The sequence below is a fragment of the Taudactylus pleione genome, unplaced genomic scaffold, assembly GCF_031769625.1.
Source record: "Taudactylus pleione unplaced genomic scaffold, aTauple2 ptg000792l, whole genome shotgun sequence".
Lineage (NCBI taxonomy): Eukaryota > Metazoa > Chordata > Amphibia > Anura > Myobatrachidae > Taudactylus > Taudactylus pleione.
In genome coordinates, this window is record NW_028285194.1 from 5857501 (window position 1) to 5873468 (window position 15968).

The 15968-nt window shown below is 40.0% G+C and overlaps 1 protein-coding gene across 4 annotated transcripts in view; it reads left to right on the top strand.

Annotated features, from left to right (window-relative positions):
* The window catches only part of EDIL3 (EGF like and discoidin domains 3), a 681338-nt gene that overhangs the window by 516216 nt on the left and 149154 nt on the right, over positions 1 to 15968 (top strand). The window lies entirely within an intron of this gene.

Here is a 15968-nt window from a genome sequence, read left to right on the forward strand (position 1 = left end):
TCCGGCAAAGTTTGCAAACAAAACCTTAAGTCTGACCTCTTTGTCAGACATTATCTTAGGCATAGCGCTTCTAAACCAGTAAAGCAATTTTATTTTCAGGGTTTTTTTTTTATTCCTTTCTAGAGCAGGTGATAAATCCATTTTCAGGTACCGTTGTAGATGGCTACTCTTATTGTATAAGTGGCGGTCACCGAGTTCAAGTGTGATACAGCAAAACAATTTCTGGTAAATGATTTTTGGCCATCAAGAGGCACACAGAAATGATTCAGAATTGAAAACATGCTGCATTAATCTTTCTGTTTCAAGTATATCAGGGTTTTGTGAAGTGAACAGAAGGCTTAATAAAGGTACTTCAGCAAATTAGCTTTTTGTTGTCTTTCATTCCTGACACCCAATTTTAAAGCCACCAAAGTTATCTGTGATGGACTTGCTAAGTTAATTGGATTTCTGCGTTTGATTTTATTTTCAAGGTCGTGACACTTTACCTCTAACTCAGCAGTTGTGTTTTATACTAATGCACCAATACCTGCCTTCTCTGTTATTTGTGCCCTTATTTTCAGACTTAGATTTATAGAGAGGAAAAGACATGGATAGTGAAAGCTGATGTATAGATTTGTTCTGACAGGAGCTTTGTACCTCTAGAACCATAGCAAATAATTTAATGAGTGTAAGGTTTGCAGTTGCACAGTGCCATCTGGATTCAGAATGCATGTATATTTACTTTGCTTTAGAATGGCAAAAATTAATTCATACTCCACTTAACTACATAATAACAAAGAAAGCATCATCATCATTGGACAAACCATCAATACGTTTTATATCCAACAGCTACATGAGGGAGGCTTATCATTACACCCGGCATTTGCCGCCATGAATTGGAGATAAAAAGTAACTCATAATGGGCCTGATTATTTACCATTTTTTTTCAATACAGTTTCCATTAAATTTGCAGTAGATAAGGCATACAAGTATTATTATAGCCCACCCCTGGAGATGAAACTTAATGCTATTTGTATGTAACCCCAGATATGCATTTTAGGAGGCATAACTTTTGCAGATAGCACAGGCCCGATGTGAAATAAGTGTTCATGTTGGTGATTCTAGTAGCACTTTGTAGAAGCTTCTGATTGGCTGTTTTGTGTTTTGACCCCTCCAGCTAATAGTACTTAATTCAGACACCAATATTTATTATGCCAAGTTGGGGCTGTCTATATGGATTTCTTATTTGTCAATTCCATTTGGAGCATTGCAGGAAAAGGGAATAGTGATAAACAATGAATGATTATAATTAACAGAATTGTGTATTAAAAATGCGACTTTAGCATTTATTTAATTTATGTATTACCCTATTCTTTCTAGTGTATGTTACATTTTATTACATTTTATTTATTATAATTTATTTATATAGCACAACCATATTACGCAGTGATGCACAAAGAAAAATTATCTTTTGTATCAGTCCCTGACCATAGAAGCTTACAATCTAAATTTCCTAACACACTAGGGTCTATTTTAGTCAGCAACCAATCAACCAACCAGAATGTTTTTGAACTGTGGGAGGAAACCAGAGCACCGTGTTGTGGACCTGATTCAGAGATGGATGCAGTCGTATCGCAACCATTTTCAGGATGTGTCTCAGCCTGCGACTGTGTCCCCATATGCAGTAAAAATTACTGTGGCTTATCAGTTTCGGTGGCTATTTTGAGAAACCATAGGGTTACTCAGCTCTCTGATAATCAACTGATCTGCAACCAATGCTGCGTCTTTGTACGCAGTTATTTGGATTTGTGGGCTTTGCATTGAGATGGTGGGCGTCTTAATGCAAATCCCGCCGGCTGCAACATTTGCATATTTTGGCACAGCCGCTGCATACAAATTTGCAGCAGCGGTGGCATTAGTGTACATCTTTGAATCAGGCCCTGTGTACAAATAGGAAAGTAACTTTTGCATGGATAACAAACATTGTCAAACTAAATCTCTAAGGTATTGGGTAAATATATACAGTATAGCCTTTGTACACCTCACTTACAAATACTGATGTGTTTTCTGGCCTGACATGTGTTTTCAATTCTACTTGCTAAATAAATAAGTAAACATTTTATTACAAAATTGTTTATTTAAAAAAAATCCTATTTTTCTCTATTTATTTGTTTAAAATTGTAATAGTTTATTAAACGATTACACTATTCAACGAGAATTGCGTCATTGGCTGCCTGTGCCGCCTGCTTCACTTGTTCACCTTTCCGGGTGGCTGGGAGCACTACCCAATTTTCGGGAGCCTCCTGCTCATTGCGGGAGGGTAGGCAAGTAAGGAGCAGACATGCTGGGAGCAGAAGTCCTCCAGACAGAAAGTTAAACCAGAGTATAATCCTCTTTGGCCAAGGTACTGTACATGTGGTGTTAAATAAGTAACACAGTTATTGAAGCTGATGCCGTTTAGTCCACACATGGTCCTGCTTAAGCAGTTCTTAGATTTATTGAATCAGGTAGAATGACAAGTACTGTAGCATATGACACAGATATATCACAGGTGTAACAGCGGTATGCAGAATATACAAGTTATGGCACCCTGGAGCTTAGGGTGTTTCTAGGTGTTGTAGAGCAATTCCTGTTGAGGACAGGGGTCTTGAAGAATACATTTTTATTTAATTTTGTTATCAATATTATATTATATACGATTAGAAAAAACAGCGCTTATAGGGTGAATAAACACTTTCAAAGCAACATAAATAAAAATATAACAATTTATTTGCACAGTGCATACAATATTTTTAAAAAGCATATAATATGTTATTATCTCATGCCGATAAGATATGAACCATTCCTAAGCACATTATATTGTTATTTAACCCAATTGGCATCTTATTAGAAATTCATATGGATAGCAGTCAATAAAGTGGTCAGTTTTAATCGTTCACAACATAAATCAAGGTGCCGGGTATTCTATCTTATTGTATATTATATACAGTATATTTTTAAAATGTTAAATTTAGATTGCTTTGCAAGTGTACTATAGTAGTACACACCAGCAGTTATGTAAAAAACAATATTAAATAAAGTATGTGAATGTCCCAGCCACATGCAAGTCCCTGGTACTGCGACAGTCACAGACTTTATGTCTATGCTGTAATTTTTCACAGCCGCACTGCTCGGTATTCATCCCGCGCTGAATAGCACCCTGGGTATGGTCATTTTTTTACCCTATCTGGGAGTGCAGCTTTAAGATTTTCTATTGTTCCAGATAACACAGAGAACCACTTCTAGGCTTTGTTATACAACTTGATTACACCACCATTCTTTGGTGGAATCAAGAGTTTAATATTGCAAAATACAGTAATAAGCCTATTCTGACATCTTTTGAAATGTAATTATTTTCTTGAATTATATAGCCGCAGGTCCTTCTGAAAGAGAATGACTAGTTGTTGGCAAGCAAAAATATATTTTACTTGGCTGCTAAACATGATGATTATTTGCTTTTGGCTACCTGGGTAAGTCAAATGGCAATGTTTGAATTACATCATTTTCACAAATCATTTTCAATGTGACTTCTGCCAAAGGTTGTAATAGCTCTTATGCATGGTCTATGAGTTTTCATTGTGATGTAGTTTGAGAAAGAAGAAAGAAATATGCTGCAGGTGTGAGTAGGCAATGCATTGTAGATATAATAATAATCAGACTGAGGAAGGATTCCACTTTTGGGATCTTGATTTTAAAATTTTAAGACCTTAGGGGGTATATTTACTAAAGTGAGAGTTTTTAGAAGTGGAGAAGTTGCCCATAGCAACCAATCAGATTCTATCTATTGTCTTCTAGAAACTTAAACTTACACAGATAGGCGATGACTGCGGCAATAGCTGCCAATGGTTGCAATGTGATCCGATACTGCGTCTTCGGAAATAGCACTCGGATCTGTGTTGCCGACAGAAGGCGTCATTTTTTCTTCAGGCGCCTCCTACAGCAGTGATGCTATTAGCGCATCAGTCTGACTCAGGCCCATTGTCCCAAATACAGAAGCACCACTACTGCAGAGGAAGCCGGTTCATATAGAGCTATGCTAATGTGAAACATAGCGAACACTAGTACTGTTTCTTACATTTCTACTATAGTATTAGGTAAAAGTTGGAAACATTTAATAGCATCTTAGTGGCTCGTATGATCAGCAACGGTATGTCTGCATTCAAAGTAAATTCATCAGCTGATAGAAGAAAGAAATGGTCAGTCAGTCTGTCTAGTTAGGAACATCTCTATATTGGGTCTATTTATCAAGAAGTGAAAAGCATGGAGATATGGACCAGAGGAGAAGTTGCCCATAACAACCAATCAGCTCCTACCTATTATTTTATAGACTGTACTTGATAAATGCTACTTCAAAGCTGAATGGTTGCTATGGGCAACTTCTTCACTGGTCCATTTCTCCATACTTTTCACTGCTTGAATAATAGACCACTTTGTCTGAATAAGATGTCATAGTAGAAGCAAATCATCTATATCATACAAGTTTTCAGTTCTATAACTATTTAAAGATAGCTAAATGGACTAAATAAAAAAATATTTAAGTAGTAATACAGTATCAAGTAAATGGACATTGATGCATGAAAAGTATATGCATCTGAAACTGCTTTACAATATATACTGGAAAACAGAAAATAAATATAGAATTAAGGGGCCCTAGGTTAAGCATTCAATCCCATACAATGCAGAGACAGGTTTCATAAATGACCATAAATAAGACAAAATCCGTAATAACTACTGATATTAGTAATGTTGTGTACTATGACTGATTTAGAGATGGTAAGTAATGCAGCCGCGGTCACAGCTGCTCTCGCAATAGTGGTTGCGGGAAAATGCAAATGGTTGCTGTACAGTGTGATGGGGTGTATGAGGAGCGGTGAGGCGCCCACTTTCTGGCTATGTGGTCTGGTCATTTGTTATGGAGATTATAAACTCACTAACATTGATGCAACATTGGTCACACCATAGACATTTGTGGTAGCCTAGTTTCTACTCAACTAATCATGGTCTCTGAAGCATTGTATTTATGATTCGGAATGCAGCAGCCTTCCCAGATATGCCCGTGACACTCTCTAAATGCACCCATGAAATGCCCTTTTTGTGATCACTTTAGGTCACCTCCCAGTCTCCACCCTGATACACCCAGGGATCACAAACCTGTTCTCTAGTGTTAGCGATAATTGAGCATTAGCTCGCACATGCGCAGTAGGAATTTTCTAGACTTTTTGCGCATGTGCAGAAACAAAACATCACGTAACTGCGTCCATCTCTAAATCAGGCTCTATGGGGCTGATTCATTACAGATCGCCATTGCGCAGTTCTCCTGAGAAAATATGCTAATGTTTAGAATTGCTCAGCCAGCATAGAGATGCCCACTATTGCTTTCTCACATCCGTAAAACCTCGCAATCCTGCGTATACATTGGTAACGTCGAGTAACATTGCACCCTCGAGCAGAATTACTGCGAAAAAATGGCAAGTCTTGATGCACGCAGTGAGTACTGAAGCTGCATATGCTGTCGCAGTGGCTAATTCTCTGACCACTCCCCCATCACCACCCCCAAATGCTGACATCCCGTCACTCACTCTGCAAAGGCTTTGTATCTGCATACGTGATTGCAGTATGGGGTGCATATGCATGTGCAGTACGTACCATTGGGCGATCTGCGTATGCGGTTGAAATCGCGATCCATGATGAATCAGGCCCTATATACACAGTTCCTAAACACCTATTCCAAAACAAATAAATCGTGCTGAAGAATAAAATAAAATAAAAACAATAAGCGTTGGAGACCATACTTGCCTACTCCCTGGTAGGTGCAGGAGACTCTTGGAAGAGTATCTCTCGCATCCCACACACTTCCTACTGAAGTGGGCAGGATGGCGAGATAATGCCGGTGATCGCCAGTCCATAGGGAGAGGGCTAAAATAATGTAAATCACATCATATTACCTCTGCATCTTCCCCACGGACCCGCGGTTCAAGGCATGTTGCCCTGATAGGGTAGGGCTTGATGACGTGCGCGTCTGGCCCAGCCCCCCTAAATGCTGCACCTCCTCTCTGGGCTCCTCCCAGAGAAACCACTTCAGAATATAACCACAAGTGTTTGCTCACTTCATGATTCCCTCTATTTTAGCCTATTTGTCATATTTAATTGTTTGACATTTTCAAACAAAATTACATATATAAAAAACACACACAAAAATACTGTTTTTAAAAGATCATTTAATTTATTGGAGGAAAAACAGTTATCACTTAAACACTTATAACTCCCATCTATCAAAAATAATTTCTTATCTATACAACACCATATAATACATATCCCATATAATTAAACCCACGTTTGTGCATTTTACAGGAAATCACTTGAAAAGTGACATCTTCATTAGGAGGGGTGTATCAGAGTTTCTGCTCAGTTCCCAACAATTTTACCTTGAAATAAAGATTTTCACATGTGGTAGCGGAACCCGCAGCTAACTGAATTTAGGTCTATGTACTCTGTATATTTAATTCATTTCTTTTAAAATGCAATAATATAACATTTTATCATTATGGTAGTTCCATTTTTAATAACTGGTTATTTTTAATTAATGTTGTCATTTATTTTTTATTAATCTCAATATACAATAAACATTTTTTTTTTACTTAACTAACAGCTTGTATGCAAGCTCTATAAACCATTAAGGTCTTGTCTAATTAAATTGACAAAGTAATTAGAAACTGTGTGATTTAACATTTATGATGCTACTATTTTTAACACCCCGGTCTTGGCGGCATGATTGACGTATTTGATAATGCTGTCACCTCATTTGCTGTGAAGTGTTATTTTGCATGCTGTTAGACTATACTTTTTTATTTTTACTTAATTTCTGGGCATTGTGCGATATATTTTATCAGGTAATGGGCATGATTCAGAGTTGTATGCTAATGCCGCCGCTGCTGCGTTTTTGTACGCAGCTGCTATGTGAAATATGCAAATGTTGCTGCCGCTGGGAGATGTTTGAGACGCTCACCTGCAGCTTTGCAAATGCAAGCACTTGTGACATAATGTCACAGCATCTGCATACAAAGATACAGCATCGGTCGCAGATCATTTGATTATCGCAGTCCTGAGTAACCATATGGTCGCGCAAAAACCCCTTGGATACTGAGACTCCGCAGCCATATTTCTTGTGTACTGGATTGCGTATGCCGGATGTGACACTTCTCCAAATGGTTGCCTGCGTTCTTTGCCAACACTCTCCGTAACCTCCCCCAAACGCTCCCTGACTGTCAATCAAATGGCTAGTAAAATGTCACTGTGGGCAACTACAATAATGTACCTTAATGGATGCGCAGTGCAAATTAGATGCATGTGCGGTTTACTGATCGCTCAAGCATCACCACTGCATGCAACCAGAGGCGTCACTAGGGTTGGTGTCACCCGGTACTGTAATGCACGGTGACACTCCCCCCCCCCACAGAAAAAAAATCGGGACCATGGAGTGCAGCTCCGCGAACTCTTCCCCCTTACCAGTCCAGCAGTCACACTGTGCTCCTCACGGAATGCCAGGCGCACCCGGCAGGCGTGTCGATGCCACGCCCGATATTCTGGGTAGCAATGCTTAAAGTGGTCCTAGAGATGTGGTGGAACGACCCCCCCCCTCCCCCGGCGATTTATCAATAAAAGGACAGCGTGCGCCTAAGGTGTGTAGCGCAAAAAAGGGGCGTGACCTTGAAAGAAAGGGACATGGCCATACAATACTATCCCTAATTCAAATTACGCCACACAGTAGCACAATCTTATCCACATTACACCACACATAGTGCTAGAGATTCACATTACACCATAAAGTAGTGTCCCTTATTTATGTTCTGACACACAGTAGTGCCCATTTCACACAATGACCACGTTATTGACACTTATACACAATGCCCACAGTAGTAGTGCCCCTTATTCAATGCCCCCAGTAATAGTGTCCATTATGCAGTTTCCCCTTTAGTAATACCCCTTTATGCAATGCCCCCTGTAGTTGTGCCCAATATGCAGTGCTTCCTGTATTAGAACCCATTATGCAATGCCTCCTATATTAAAGCCCATTATGCAATGCTTCCTGTATTAGAGCCCCTGATGCTGTGCCCCCAGTAGCTCCCCTTATGCAGTGCCCCCTATAGTGCCCTTATACAGTACCCCAGTAGTGCCCTTATACAGTACCCCCAGTAGCACCCCTTATACAGTGCCCCCTATAGTGCCCTTATACAGTACCCCAGTAGTGCCCTTACACAGTACCCCCAGTAGCACCCCTTATACAGTGCCCCCTATAGTGCCCTTATACAGTACCCCAGTAGCACCCCTTATAAAATAGTGCCCTTATACAGTGCCCCCTATAGTGCCCTTATACAGTACCCCAGTAGTGCCCTTATACAGTACCCCGCAGGAGCTCCCCTTATGCAGTGCCCCCAGACAGTAGTGCCTCATATGCTGTGCCTTCTATAATGCCCTTATACTGTGCCCCCTATACAGTACCCCCAGTAGTGCCCCAGAACACCCCCAGTAATGCCCCTTATGCTGTGCCCCCTCCCCTGTGCAATACTAGTACTTACCTATCTTCAGGATGTCCACTCCAGGCTGGCTTCCACCACGAGGGTTCCGGGCGCGCACCTCCTTCTTCCTCATGCCGCGCGAGTGATGACGTCACCACGGCCGGCGTCCAGAGCCACACACAGGCACATAGAAATGCTCTGTGCCTGTCTGTGGCTCTGGACGCCGGCCGCGGAGAGAGAACTAAGTCACTCCCGGCGGCGGCGGCGGAGTGCAGGACCTCGGAGAGGAAGGGGGTGTGCTGACAGCAGGTGCGGCCCGCGGCTCTGTATGCTGCTGTTTTTGGTGTCACCCCCTTGAAGGGTGACCTCCGATGCGGGCCGCACCCCCCTTCTGATGCCACTGCATGCAACTCTGAAACAGGCACTATGTACTGTAATCAGGGGCGTATCTATAATGGGTGCAGTGTGTGCGGGGAACACAGACACCCGCACCGCACACCCTGCACCCATAATAATACTTACCTCTCCGGAGTCCCACATCGGTGTGGGCGTCCGGCACTGTAAAACGACTGGAAAATGGCCACGGTGGCCATTTTCCGGTCATTTGCGCATGCGCAGTACAGGGAAAATGACCGCCATGTCTATTTTCCCGGTTACCTGTGCATACACTATAGACTCTGGGCACACTCTAGTGCCCAGAGTCTATAACTCCGGCGCTGGCCGCACACAGCTCAGTGCGCTGCCGGACGGAGAGGAGGTGGCCCGTGTCAGAGACAGCACACGGGCCCCCTCCTCTCTAGAAACGCCCCTGACTGTAATTGTTGAGATAAATTAATTTTCTCTTTTAAACACAACTGGAAATTACTATGAGAAACCTGCAAAACAAATCAGTATATATTTATGTTTGTGATAAGGGTCTCTGGGTTCCAAACAGTTGCAGCAGCCCAAGACCCAGGTATTCAAGCTATACAATGAAGTGATAAAATGTAAGCTTTGTTGTGGCCATACTGTCATGTAATATTCTAATTTTGATACAGGACCCAATGTTATCTGAAATGGTTCTGTGTTTGTTCAGTAATGTAATGGTTCAGGGCTGGATTAAGGTCTGTGGGGGCCCCTGGGCAACAAACATGTGGGGCCCCTTATTAAATATGGATGAAATGGGGATATGCGCAATGGGGACCATTAGTGGTAGAGCCCCTTATGCAGGGCCCCCAGTAGTGGTGCCCCTTAGTGCCCCTAGTAGTGGCAGTGCCCACAGTGGTAGTGCCCCTTATGCAGTGCCCCCATTAGTGGTGCCCTTTATGTAGTACCCCCAGTAATAGTGCCCCAGGAGTGGTGCCCCTTATGCAGTGCCCTCTATGCAATGTCCCCATTATTAGTAGTGTCCCCAGTAGTCATGCTCCCAGTAGTAGTGCCCCCAGTAGTAGTGCCCCCAATAGTAATGCCTCCTGTTGTAATGCCCCCAGTAGTAATGCCCCCTGTAGTAGTGCCCCCAATAGTAATGCCCCCAGTAGTCATGTCCTCAGTAGTAATGCCCCCTGTGGTAGTGCCACCTGTGGTAGTGCTACCAATAGTGATGCCCCTGTTGTAATGCCCCCAGTAGTAATGCCCCCAGTACTAGTGCCCCAGAAGTAGTGCTCCCAGTAGTAATGCCCCTATAGTAGTGCCCCCTGCAGTGAAGCCGCTTACAGGAAAAGAAAGAAAAAAACCACAATACTTGCCTTAAGCCCCGCTCTGGCGTCCGTCTGGCTGGCCACTCCTCGGAACTGCAGAAGCCTGAAGCCAGAGCTTGGGTGTGAGCTCCAGCCTCTAGCTTCCGCTGCAGGGAGGGAGCTGGGCACCCGCTGGTAAAAAAAAATCTTGCGGGCACCTGACAAATATAGCCTCCCTGCTGTGCCAGGGTTAGGTGGGCCAGAGGAGGCGGAATTGGTTCCGTCTCCCATTCCGGCCCACTTTAACCCCTCGTGGGTGTGGGGGCCCCTTATGAGTGGGTGCCTCAGGACGACCACCCCTGTCGCCCCTCTGTTAATCCGGCCCTGTAACGGTCACATTAAAATTATTCTTTTGCATTTATAACACTGTATTTGTTTTGTGTCCACTGAAATCTAACCATAAATTAGCCAAAAGATGGTCATTACACATTAATTGCATTTGATAAATCAGTTGCCAATTAAGATTGTTAAACATAGATACAATTCCCATAAATGCATTCAGTTTATTCATTAATCCGTAAGTAAGGGCACGAATGCCAATTGTGTGCTTTTTATGTGTGTTTGGCTTAGTTTGTCTTCAGTCTGCAAAATAGTGGCCACACAGACAGCAGGAGCCAATGAGAATATTAGACTGTTAGCAACAGTGTTTCAGGACAGCAATCTCCAGTGTCCATGTAACGTAAGGTTTGAATGAGTAGCCAATCTGAGCATCCACTGTAAATGTAATGAAAGCAGGGCATTGTAAAATGTGGTTATTGTTAAGATAATGTAGAAGTCCTGTCCATCTTGCTCCTGTACTCTTTTTTTAAAGCCCACTTGGCCTAAACACATATGTACAATGAAGAGGCATATGTCATATATGTCATTCACATATCATATACAGTTTTTTGGAAGTTCAAAAAAAAATGTATTTGATTAGTACTATTGTTAGAGCAAGTAAGTGTTTTATGCAATCATACATACACACCTTGCAACAGTCCAATTGGAAATGCAGGCAAAATTAACCAGATTCAGATTCATATAAGCCATACTCAGATCTTCCTTAGCCAATCCCATTACTTTGAAGCCACACCTTTCAGGCCAGTTACACCACCTTTACTGCAGTGTGTTGGCATGTTCCATATAAGGAAAATCTGTGTAAGACTTTCAGCTTTAATAGCATATAGAATATTTGTTAATTAAAATATTTTTTATACTATATATTATGTTCTAGTTTTATGTAATTTTCACAAGTATATTGTGTCATTTCTAGAATGACTTTGATAATGTTTGCAAACTTAAGATGCTCAATATTGCTAAAACATTGTAACAAATTAATCATGTTTCACTTCCTTTATGTATCAGTTTACTCACTGAGGGCGATTCAATTCAACGCAATGTGATTAGAGCCTGGAAGGAGTTCCCGGAGCTATTCAATTGTACCCATTGCGCCCTTCGCTTAGTCGGGAGTTGCAGGTTACCATGCCTGTTTAGTCGCAGTAACCAGTATTCTCCAGCTAAAGTGCCAGTTGTAATGATGTTAGCACCATGCTAAGCTGAAAAACAGCATCACACTTGCACTTAAATTCAGATTTCTGCTCACACTCTCAGGAGGTGCATGAAGAAATCCTCTAGTCAGACTCTACAGCATGGTCAACTTAATTGCTCCAGGAACTCCTTCCCGACTCTATTCACTTCATGATGAATTGAATTGCCCACCTTATATGATACTATTTATTCTAAATCATCATTATTATATTATTCTTACGCAAATTGACCATGGTTTTATTTGTAGTAAATCTAAGTTTTAAAAACCTAAAATACATGCTTTGATGAGTTTGCATATTTCAAAGTATATTGTTTGCAGACCCAATTCTTCTTCTATAGAACAGCAAAAAGGTTGTGTAAATGCAAAGAAAATCTTATAAGAAGAATTTGTCTGTAGCCAACACAAATAGATTTCCTTATGGAATACGTTTTATCTTTACTCATAAGTACTTTTATTTTAAGGACAGGTTTTACCTACAAAACATAGTTACTACAATGGGGACTAAATTTGCACCATTATATGCAAACTTGTTCTTAGCCAAATAGGAAAAAGATAAAATATGGACTAATAACAAATATCATGAAAATCTAGTTCTAATGGCATGCTACATTGATGACGTGGTAATAATATGGAATGGAAGAAAGGAGCAACTGGAAGACTTCATACGTACAATAAACAAGAATACAGTCAATCTCCAGTTCACAAATGAGATTAGTTATGCTACTAAAGATGTTCTAGATCATACAATTTTTATTGACAATGGAAAAATAGAGACAAAGACCTTCACAAAATCCGTCTACTGTAACAGCTTCCTCCACGCCACAAGCAATCACCATAAAAATTGGGTCTCAACTATTCCGGACTGCCAGTTACAAAGAATCAAACGTAACTGCTTTAGATATTGTGATTTTAAGAAACAGTTTGAAGATATGATTAAACAATTTGAAGAGAGAGAATATGAAATTGCGAAATTGAAGGAGGAGTATCAAAAAAATAGAAGACCTAGATAGAGAAGACCTTCATTATAAAGTGAGAGATAGACAAGAAAAGGATCAGATTCTATTTAGCACTAACTATACTTAGAAAGAAGTCTTAAAAGACACTGGCATATTTTATTGGCCGATGAAGAATTAAATACGCTATTACCTAAGAGACCACAGATTGTATATAGACGGGCACCAACCGTTTGAAAAAATTTTGTCCAAAGCATTATATACAGTAGATGTAAAAAACAAAGCGGACAAGGATACATGGTTAGAATCCAATACACCAGTTTATTTCCATTGTGGACAATGTGCAACATGCAAAAAGAAAGGAAAGAAAAGCTTGAAAACAAATAATTCCATAACATTGTTCTTGAACAAATACACTTATACAGTTAGAGACAGGATCACATGCCAAACAAAAGGAGTAATATATCTACTCCAATGCTTGTGCGAACTGTGTGAATATTGGAAAAACAAATAGAAAACTTTGTACTAGAATCAATGAACATCTCATTAACATCAAAAATATGAAGGACAGCCACAGTATTCCAGTCCATTTCAAGGAATCTCATGCAAGTAAGCCATCATCCATACAGTTTATAGGGCTAAAATGTGTCATGACATTGTGGGGAGGCAGCAATTATAAAGAACGGCTATCAAGAGAGGAGTCAAAATGTATTTATGAATTTGAGACCCAAGCCCCAAAGGACTTATATAGACTTTCAATTAGGACCTTTTTTCTCCTGAACTACACTCAATTTATAGATATCTCCCTATAATGAATTTTCTAATTCTCTTACTCACATTATTGTTTTAATATAACAATTTTTATTTATTTTTATGTATTTATTAATTGTTCAATGTACATATCTTTCTCTATTTATAATCCCCTTTCTTATTGGCACTTGGCACTTTTCTATATAAAAAAACTTTTTACAATTTTGTGTATCTATATATAATTCACACTTTTTTCTTAACTGCATATAACAACTTGGATCTATAACATAGATATTAACAAAATACAATTACCTATATATTAGGACTATAGCCCTCTTTTTTTGGAAGAATAAGAATATGTCCTTTTTACACCGCCATCATGAAGATCGGAAATTTCATCATATTAAGGGCGGAAGTCGACATACCATTACCAAGGGCAGAAGGCACTGAGAGCCCAGGACGGAAGTGATGTGGATACTCAAACAAGATGCGGGAGCCCCAAAAGTAGGAGCCCTGGAAATGATGTGATGCAGGAGCCCGGAACAAACTACCCCTGGGCGGATACAGTATATCCATGAAGCAGAAGCTCTGGGAAACAGTCCCTGACTGAAAATTATGCAATGTCAAACGCCTGCGTAAGTGATGTGCATGAAGAACCGGCGGAAGTGATGCAGAAGCAACAGCGGGAACTTCAACAGAAGTCCCACCCATTTCGGGCAATATAAGGTGAGTGTTAAGAGGCGGTGGCTCATCCACAATCCCCTGACAAAGCCTTTTATGTGAAACATGTTGGCAAGAGTAGCACTAGGGATTTGATGTGACTGTACTGGTCACTACCTCTTCACGCTAGTTTTTGCAAGCAAATACCCCTCCAACCTCACACTGCAAGAATGGAATCTTATTGAACACCCTTAACTACCAAACAATTAGCTGAGTGACATTCCTCAACATTTTATTTTACAACATATCAAGTGTAGTGATTTTTACTTTGCATAAGAACTTTCTACTCTGCTCCACATGGAGTATAAATACAATTTTTCACATATACTTGTCATCTTGACTTTTAATTTTTAAAGATTTTTAGTGCCTCATTTTTATTACTGTCCTTGTCTTGTCTTGTCTTGTATACCCGTGTTAGGTTATTCCTGCTGCTAATAATTATGCTGTTTTAACTGTCCACAAATTTACTGACATTTATCCAATGGAAGTATATACATATACATATATATATATATATATATATATATATATATATATAGTTATGCAATCATCTCCCGATGACGCGGAAACACTCTCCAGACTTCGTTTGTAGTTGCAATATTAATCAGCTTTATTATGCATACCAAATGAATTTGCCGACGTTTCGGTTCTTACTGAACCTTTATCACGGCATCAATATTCTTAACATCAGGGTTTAGTTAACTAAAGTATAGGTAAATACAATAACATCAGCTAATGGTCTAACAGGTCCTCTCTTGTGGACTCAATATTAGAAAATCACATATCAATAGATGATAGACAACAATAATTATACACAGTAGAAGTGCCTAATCTGTAATTCATACTAATGTATGGATATCAATCTGTTGTACATTTAGTGCATATCTGCACTCATTATGTAATGCCCAACATCACTATTTCTACTAGTGAATTCCTAACTGGATTACTATTATAATCCAGTTAGGAATTCACTAGTAGAAATAGTTATGTATTTATTCTTAGCAGCAAACCTATAGTAGACACTATTACTGTCTATTAATGCTTCTACTTACTCCACTGTTTGCACAATTGTGGTTACATATAATGTAGGTACAATGTGATGGGCAGAGTTGGCCGAACTTCTCTGTCTGAAGTATCTAGAGAAATGTCTATAAGTTAGAAAAGAAAATAATTATGTATGTGGAAATACAAGTTAGATTAAGCTTTGGCAGATATGCTTAAACTTGCCTGTGCTTTAAAAAACTATAAGTACCAACATTGCCATAATTATTATGATAGTTGATTTGTAAGGTGTCTCAGTGCTAGACGATGTATAAAGCAGTACATTCAAATTTCTTCAAGTGCTGTTATGCTCAATCAGTTAAAGGATACCAGGTCTTGCTAAGACTTGTATTTCTACATGCTTAAGTAATCATTTTCTAAACTTTACATATACCCAAAGTACACCTTTTGGTGGGATGGGAAGCTACCCAATGCTTTTCAGGACAGAAATTGTTTTCATAGAATAAGGTTGGTTTTGCATTTTTTTTTTTATGGGTCCAGATTCCCCTTGGGAATTTATGTCTGATCTGTCCTGGTTAGAACTAGAGCAGAAAATGACATACATTTCCCATACTAGTAAAGCCATTTTCAGAGGGTCATCAACCTCTCACTAGTAAAGCCATTTGCTGATTGTCAATAGCCAGTATATTTATGCCCCAAATTAGGGAGCCACAAGATTTACATTTCCCAGAGGTGTTGCATGAGGCCCCCCTTCCATTTTAGTAGC